At 52.1% G+C, this 7258-nt stretch overlaps 1 protein-coding gene across 1 annotated transcript in view; it reads right to left on the bottom strand.

Moving 5' to 3' along the window:
- The window catches only part of LOC309865956 (uncharacterized protein C6orf132), a gene marked incomplete at its 5' end in the record, with an annotated part of 33841 nt that overhangs the window by 25909 nt on the left and 674 nt on the right, over nt 1–7258 (bottom strand). The gene's annotated exons all lie outside the window — the stretch shown is intronic.

Raw genomic sequence — 7258 nt, forward strand, 5'->3', positions numbered from 1 at the left:
TCTGGGAAAGCAATCAGAGGCGAGAGGCGGTGCTTGAGGCCCCGTGGCTCTTTCCCCACCAGGGCGCTTCTGTGAAATTCAGTTTGGCTCCCCAGGACTAAGAGGCATGGCTTGGGTCAGGGCAGGGGGGAGTATGGTGACAGAGTCAGAGCGGTGTGAGGTGAGAAACGGTCCACTGGCCCCTGCTGGCTCTCAAGATGGCAGGGGCCACGAGCCAAGGAATGTGGGTGGCTCTTAGAAGCTGGAAAAAACTGAGAAAACAGACTCTCCTCTACAGCCTCTGGGAAGGAACAGAGTCTCATGGACATATTAATTTTAGCCCTGTGAGCTCAGTGTCAGACTTCTGACCGACAGAACTTCAGATAATAAATGTATGTCGTTTGAAGAAAGAAAAACAAAACAAAAAAGACGCGTGGCTAGAACCTGCCAGACTTTCCCTGGGCCCCTCGTGCCTGGGCTCAGTTTCTGACTGAAGCACACCATCAGGTGAGGCAAGAGGGGCCACCACCATGAGCTGGGTCCTCCACGAGTTCAAGGTCAGGGCTGGGGCTTTCTAACCCTCAAGATCAAGGTCCAAATTAAACAGAGACAATAGAGTCCAACTTGGGGCTTTTCCCATGGAAGTAAATAAACTGGGTTCCAGTCACAGTCTCAGGGGTGCTGGAATGGAGCTTCCTAAGAAGCAGTCCCCTCCTCACCCGAAGAGGTAAAGGAGGGCCAGGCCAGATCTTGAGGAGGGAAAGGGAGGTGAGGGAGGTGGAGGGAGTGATAAAGAGGAAGCTGAACTTCTCACCCTCTGAGGACACGGTGAGGCTGCTCAATAAAAAACGATCCCAGCCTACTGTCTAGCCCACCCTGAAACCTGGAAACTCCCTCTGCATCTGTCTTTTTACTCGGCACCTTGCCCACTGGAAGAGTCCTTGGGGGATCTCGAGCTTGCAATATGGCCCAGAGGGATACCAGGAACATCCCAGCAGGATTCAGGAGGCAGGGAAGTGGAGAGAGCCACCAGGGACCTAGAAGCTTCTAGAGAAAGGGGGCATCTTCGGGAAACCCTGGGGCCATTCCAGCAGCCAGGTAGACTTAGGAGGCACCAGGGGCAGGGCCTGAGCAGAGCCGGAGCCCCAGGTGGACCACAGCCCTGTCAAGGCACAAACAAGCATCTCTGCCTGGCAAACTCATCTCAAACGAGCGCAGTGATTAAGAGAGGAGGAAGTTCAGAGCTGCCTCCCCATACCCAGACCCGATCTTTAAAACAATCCCAGCTTCCCCTGCAAATGAAATCCTCTTCCTGACAGGCCTGTGCCCAGGATCCCTTTGCATTTGGTTACATTTCTCTCTCACAGATGGACGGGAAACAAAGGCCGCTTTTCATTTACGTTTCCTCAAGGATCTCAGTTCATGTAAATCCTATCTCATATCCAGAAACCCGGTTCAAAAATAACTCTTGGTGGCCCCACGTGTTTCAGCAGGAAGATATCCCCTCAGACCTCAGGCCCCACCTCCCCAGCTGGGTGGCGGGGTGGGGGGTGGGGTGCGGCAAGTGGTGCAGGGACCCGGGCTGTGGGTTTAGGAATCAGCAGAGCCTGGTTCCAGTCCTGGCTCCATCACTTACTCACTGTAGGGCCTTGGGCATGTTTCTAGGTCTCTGGGAGGCTAGCCCTCATCTTTGTAACTGTAGGTGATGATCCCGACTTGGGGGGTGGGCTGGGTGAGGCTGAGTGAGAGACACAGTATGCAACAGCTGAGCACAGTGCCTAGCAGATAATTTCTGCTCAGTAGCCATCATCATCGCCACCGCCCTCATCATTGCGCTCCCTCTGTCCCCCCTTAGCTTGCTTGGGCAAGGGTTTGGCTATGAGCTCGAAACACAGCAAATTAAGGGTAAATAGCTATGCCCCTGTGTGTGAGCCATGGGGAGGCGGGTGGCCCTTTGCTCTCATGTCGGGGAGAACTCTGAATGCGGACATTTGGGGCTGCTCTTGGCAGATGGGAAGACAGAGGTGCCGCGTAGGCGGGGCAGGCTCAAGGTCACAGAGCAGCCCCTGTGCCAGGACCCAAACAGTGTGCCTGACTTGCAATGCTGGGCTCTGGGCACAAATGATGAGTGCCTTACATATGGCACACGGCTTGCTGCCTCTCCCCAAACTGGTTCTCTTGGTGTATGTGTGTGTGTAAGTGTAGTGGGGTGGGTGGGTGGGGTGGCCTGCTCTGGGGAAGCTGAGGGCTGGGCCCAGCTGCTGCCTCCCTCCCAGCCCTCCCTTCCTCCCCTTCTTGCCAAAAGGAGCAGCATCTCACTGGGTCTTTGGCATTTCTTTTCTCTGAGAGTTCTGGGTCGAAACTCCTTGCCCAGCCACAAAGCAGCCACAGATCTCCTTGGAGGCTGAGGCTTGGGACCGTCCTTTAGCTCTTTCCCCAAATCCTAGACAGGTCTGAACTAGAGAGAAAATTAATAATAAAAATGCAAATGTCTAACATCTATTAAGCAAGTATTACGAGCTTGGAGCGATTTGAAGTGCTCTGTGCATTCTCATTCACAAACCTTGGGAGAGGCCCTCTCATTATGCCCATTTTGCAGATGAAGAAACTGAGGCTCAGAGAGGTTAGGTCCCTGCCCGAGGGCCCACAGCTGGTGAATGAAAGGGGCCAGGATTCAAGCCCAGGCAACCTGACTCTAGGACCCTCTGACCACAACCAGAACAGTGGGGAAATAATGAAGAGGTCTGGCTCCTCTTCCCTCTATCTCCTGTTTTCCCAGACACTCAGAATGGGGTGCCCCCTAGAGGAAACAAATGGACCTAGGAATCAGCTCTGGGGTCACGGTGGCTCCTCAGTGTGTTGCCTGAGGATTTGGGGGCACTTTCTGGGGCTTTGTTTCCCCACTTATCCTATGGGGTCCATTACTCCTATGTTGCAGGAAGCCTCCCACAATCAGAGGGAAAGGAGCTGGCAAGGACATGAGGAGGGCTGGGGTGATGAAATGTGGCCCCAAATTGCTGGAAGCTTCCAAATGGCCCCCAAGTGCACTGGCCCCAGGGTCTAATCCCAGGGGCTTCGGAGGGGTGAGGCTGTAGCTGAGGGAGTTTGTTGCCTTGACACAGAATAAGCCAGAACCCCCAAATCGACCCCCCATCTCTACCCCACAGAGATGAAGCATCCAGTCCTTGGTCACTAAGGAGCCCCAGCCTTTCAGGGAAGCAGCAGGGGGGCCTCACAAAGGTAACACACAAATGACATTAATGAGGCCCTTCCTTGCTAATTAACAGGTCCACATGACAGAAACCTGAAAAGGCCAGTCTGTCCCAGCAAGCCCCAGCAGGTCTGACCCAGGCACCAGAGAGAGGCCTTTGTCCAAGGGCAGAGGGGACACAGCAGGTTGAGCTGGGCCTGAGCAGGAAGCCACAGGTAGAGTCGGAAGGGGGTGGGAGGTGGGGTGGGGGATGGAGTCGGTGGGGACAGAGCGCTGGGGCCTTGGGGGCGGGACCTGGCCCTCTGCTTTCTAGTTAGGATGCACTGCTCAGAGTACAGACTCACCCAAGGACTTCACCTGGGGACCCGCTGGAAATGAAGTCTCCCCCCATTCCGAACGGACTGCGTCAGAATCTGATTTTAACAAGGCCCCAGGCGACTGGATGCACGGCAGCATTTGAGCTGCCCTGAGCTGAAATGACTGAGTCTTTTCACCTACCCAAGCCTTTCGACTCTGTTAACATATGGAGTTGTTTTTTTGTTTTTTTTGTTTTTTTTTTTAAGATTGTATTTATTTGACAGAGAGAGACACAGCGAGAGAGGGAACAGAAGCAGGGGGAGTGGGAGAGGGGAAACAGGTTTCCCTCCAAGCAGGAAGCCCAATGTGGGGCTCGATCCCAGAACCCTGGAATCATGACCTGAGTTGAAGGCAGATGCTTAGCCGACTGAGCCACCCAGGAGCCCCTAACATATGTAGTTTTTAGCATGGTGCTTGGGTCAGTAAATAACTGATAATAATAATAATGATGATATTATTACTGCTGCTCATGTGTCTGCTGGAGAGAAGGGGTACGTAACCTGGAGCTCGTCTGCTGTGGTCAAGGGAGACCCTGGCCTTCTGGAGTTGAACCACAGGGACGAAAGGAGCTTGGGTAATGGGTAAGTATGTGTGCACTGACCTGCCAGCTAACCGCAGTGAACCTCCAGGGGACAGGAGGAAACAGCAGTCTCCTTCACACCCCTGCAAGGCCCAGGCAGCTCTCAGGAGGCCGGGGACAGCCTGGCCCAGGCAGTGACTAGGTGCTCAGCTCCAGGGATTCACAACTTCCTACCTTTCAGTCTGGCCTGAGACAAAAGGTCACGGACCCCCAGGAGCAGGGACGCCAGAACCACCAGCCAACCCTAGGGATCATTGGGGTTCTCTGGCCAGGAGCTGGCTTCAGTCCCTGCACATTTATTTAGACTTGCAGGAAGTGGGACCCCAGGAATCTGCATCTGTAATAAGTGTCCTATGTGGTTGTGACATAAGCAATTTACATTTGGAGGAACAAGGCAAGAAAGAGAGGATGACCCTTTGCTGGGATGGGGTGAGATGGTGGGGAATAAAGAAGGTGGGTTAATTCATCCAAGAAGTAAGGGAGGACTCCAGAAGGATAGACAGCCTTGTTTCTGGCTGCCGCAGCCCGTCCCTGATCACGGAATTTGCAAAGATCCACATCTCTGCCTTCTCAAGCATTTCGAAAACAATCCTGTGGCCTTTTAAGACCCCTCTGTGGGCTGGTGGATGGGGAGCAGGAGGCTTCATTAGGATTACATCTGCATTAAGTGAAGCTCTCCCAATAGTTATTAGAATATATGTCAAGGAAATTGTTTAAAGAAAAGCAGCTGTCACCGCTTTCACATGACTGTTTGCATTTTACCCACTGCACCCAGCCTACCCTTATGCAAACAGATTTTTTACATACTATAGCCACAGAGTGGAGAGTTACCTTCCACACCTTCCCTTCTACACCTCTGGATTGATATCCCCCTTCCATTCCTTCACACTACCCCCACCCTGTTGTCTAGGGCCCAATACCACCAGCATCTCAGAGAATGCTGCGGACTCAGGGATCCTATAGAATGCTAATCTCAGCCCCTTTAAGGCCTTAAGATGGCCTCAGTTTCCTCTGGTCTACAGCATTGTTAGGAGATGCTGAAGCTGGCAAGGGCAGGAAGCGCAGAGTTGAAATGACCCGAACATAATAAATCATACAGTAGTCAACCTATTTTTTCTGTGAAGGCCCAGCTAGTAAATATCCTGGGCTTTGTGAGCCATACCGTCTCTGCTGAGGCTACGTAACAATGCCACTGCATCATGAAAGCAGCCACAGACAACATGTAAATCATGGGCATGACTGGCTGTTTTAATAAAACTTTATTCATGAAAACAAGCCAGGGGCCAGATTTGAGCCAGGTCTATAATTTGCCAATTCTTACTTTTAGGGCTTTTCTTTTAAAGAGTCTTCAAACCACTGCCATGTACAAACCTCAAGCAGCCATTCTCCAGACCACCTAGAAACCATCCCCATTTCATAGAAGAAAAAAAACCAAGGCCCAGGGAGTGGCTAGCCTTCACTTTATAGACAGAGACAGGTCTGGTATCTTCATCCCATCACAGAATCTCCAACACTGGTCCCTCCTTTCCCAACTCCTAGCACATGTCCTGGGCTACACCCACTGGCACCCTGGGGAACACCCCGGAAACACTGGGGGAACATCCCACTGGGTGCATGTTGTTTTCCACCCCTCCATGTGCAGGGTGCGACCAGGCTGAGTCAGCTGAGTCAGCTAGAGGCCCAGCCCTGCCCTGGGAATGGGAGGAACTGCCCCCTGGGCTTCAGCCTTGCCCAGGCTGGTGAAGGCTGCAGCTGGCCGAAGGTGACAGGGAACAATGCCTCCACTTCACTCACCAGAGGGACTGATCCCTACCAGCAGCCTGATTAGTGCAGCCAAAAATACAGAGAAGGGTCTAAGATATTTCTGAGGTCTCCCCTTAGGAAAGCAGTGTGTGTGTGTGTGTGTGTGTGTGTGTGTGTGTGTGTGTGTTGTGGAAGGGGTGTGTTCTCAGGCAGGTGTCCCTCAAGTCAAGTTCACCTTTGAATCACCTCTCCTTAAGTTAATTCAGCAAGCTGGCTAAGAATGTTGTCTCTGGGGCCTGGCTTTGGGGTTCAAATATCAGCTCTGCCTCATGAAGGAAGTTTTGGGGTAACTGAAGGGTTCTCAAACCGAATTGTGGTGACGGTTGCACAAGTCAGTAAGCCTAACAATCATTGAATTGTATACTTAAGAAAATCCTGACATGGTCATGTAAAGCTGTGTGATTTGGGGCATGTTACTTAACCTCCCTGTGCCTCAGTCTCCCCATCTGACAAATGGGAATTATAGGACTTGCATCACTGACTACATGGAGATTGCTAGATGAGGAGGGTCCAACCAGTAGACAACATACAGACTTTAGAATGGTATCTTGCATTCAGACTTTAGAATGTAACCCTAGCAAAGGGTCAGTAAGTGTTTGCTACACAAGTGAGGAGAGGTGTTCAGGCCTCGCAGAGTCAGTACACTCGGCAGTTAGTAAGTTCCTAAATTGTGCCTCCACATTGCTCTGCCCCTCCTAGGCTTTGCTCCTGCTGTTTACTCTGCAAAGTGCTGGATGCCCTTCCCTCTCAGCTCAAACCCTAGTTCCAAGCAGAGGTCATTTCTCTTCTCCACCCCTTACACCCTCCATTTTTTAGAGCAAAGGCTCAGAACAGTCTAAACAGCCTATGGTTAGCTTTGTTCATCCACTGGTCTGAGATCTTTGGGCCAGAAGAGGTGATACCTTGTTTCTCCCCCTCCTGTCCAGGTGCTTTGTGTCCCCACTCTGACAACCTGGGTGCCGAACCGAAACCAACAGCAGGTATAGGGGGTATAGGATGAGTCCATACCACCTTCTTGTAGGTCATGGTATAGTGGCCATAAAGGTCAGAGGAGACATTAAGGTGACAATGAAGGAGGTGAGCCAAAGCTTCAGCTCATACACAAGTGAATTCCCGTCCCTATCACACTGGTTTCCCCTCAGTTACTGAGGGTATAAACTGCAAAAAAGATGCAGTGGTGACCAGATGACCCACAGCTAAAGCACCAGGGCTGGGTTGGCTTGGTGAGTCCAGACACAAGGCTCCCCAGGCCGCTGCCCGTCAGGAGGGTGTTCCCTGGACTCCACTGTCCCTGCTTGGCCTCCGGGACCTGAGCCCATAGACAACAC

This window comes from Mustela nivalis, assembly GCF_964662115.1.
Source record: "Mustela nivalis genome assembly, chromosome: 5".
Taxonomy (NCBI): domain Eukaryota; kingdom Metazoa; phylum Chordata; class Mammalia; order Carnivora; family Mustelidae; genus Mustela; species Mustela nivalis.